Genomic DNA, 1,650 nt, shown 5'->3' on the forward strand with positions numbered 1-1,650 from the left:
CTTGCCAGGCCTGTTTTAAGCTGCTGAGCAACATTTGGAGGTAATGGACCATATTCTGGGCTCTTGCTCAAATTTTCCCAAGCCTGGAGTCCTAAAAACTTAAATAGAAACTGTCTGAGGAAGGGCAGAGGAGAAACCGAGCAGTGAGCTCAGGATGGGACTCGACAATAATACCCTGCAGTGCTCCAGCTGGAAAGCTCATCACAGGGCACATCCTGCTCTCACACCACCCATGGGGAGCTGACATGAGCCCTCAGGGACCACGGGGGACCACTTGCACCCCCCACCCAGGATAAAATCCACTACATGAAGCCTCCCCAAAACAATCACCCCATGTGGTCCCACTCCAAGGCTGCAGCAGAGCTGGGATCTTTGCCTGGACCACGCCAGCAGTTTTCCTGGCTGGGTTTAGGGTGCCAAACCTTTGCTGAGCAGTAAATCACAACTGCCCTGCCTCAGCTGGCAGGTGCTGGCACATTCCACGGGCACCCACAGCCATCAGGGTGCAGGCAGGCACCCTGTGTCCCCATCTCCACAGGAGGGGGCACAGTGGAGGCAGCCCCAGCACCTGCTTGACCCAAGAGGATGGCTGATGGATGTCTCCTCCCCACCTCCAAAACCCTCCTCCTGCCCCATCCAAAGGGGGGGGAAATGATGTTTCCTTCTGTTCAGAGGCAAATCACACCCTCTCCACTCTGTAAAATCGGGTCAGCATGACCGTGCTGCCCACGTCACAGCTGAGAGATTGCCAGAGCAGTGCTGCTCCCAAAAGGCTGGGACAACCTCTGCCATGGACTCCCTCTCCAGTTCACAGCTCTGCGCCTTCCCCATCACATTCAAACACACACATTTGTTATCTTCACTAACATCACATTCAAACACACACTTTATTATCTGTACATCCCACGGTGAGGGATGGGGGTTGCAGAGAAGCCCTCCATCCACTGAGGGCTGCCTTGGTAGCATCCACTGTGTTTTCCTTCCAAATTATTCTTGCCTTGCACCCAAGGATTAAATAGAAGGAACGTGGCCTATTTTGTAAGGAACGCTGAAAGCTAAGCAGGTTATTTTTAAAGCTTGTGGTTGTATTCCCACTGCTGGGAAACATCCACATCCTGAGGTCAGGGGAGGACAGGCAGCAACCTGGAAAACAGTAGCGTGGATGGTGGCTCTCCAGGGCCAAGCTCTGCTTGCAGGTTTAAATCCTCCAAGTTGGTGGCTCTGCTTGGGTTATGCAGGGTTTGCTGGATCAGACACAGCTTCAGTGCTGCCCAATGCCATCCACCCACCTGGAGAAGGGCTGAGGGTCCAGATGGGCTCCTGTCTGGACATGAAACAGGCAAACCACAGCCCAAACAAGCTCAAAAGTTTCCTGGCTAAGCCCTTTGGCTTCCCCGGCACCCTCCCCTGCCAAGCTGGCTATAAAGTTTGCAGAGGTTTAGGGAAGATCATGGCATGGTTTGGGTTGGAAGGGACCTTAAATGTCATCTTGTTCCACCCCCCTGCCATGGGCAGGGACATCTTCTACTATCCCAGGTTGCTCCAAGCCCCATCTGACCTGGCCTTGAACACTTCCAGGGATGGGGCAGACACAGCTTCTCTGGGCAACCTCTGCCAGGGCCTCACCACCCTCACAGGGAAGAATTTCTT

The sequence above is a fragment of the Manacus candei genome, unplaced genomic scaffold (genome assembly GCF_025592945.1).
Source record: "Manacus candei isolate 608988 ecotype Guabito, Panama unplaced genomic scaffold, ASM2559294v1 h1tg000119l, whole genome shotgun sequence".
NCBI classification, from domain to species: Eukaryota; Metazoa; Chordata; class Aves; order Passeriformes; family Pipridae; genus Manacus; species Manacus candei.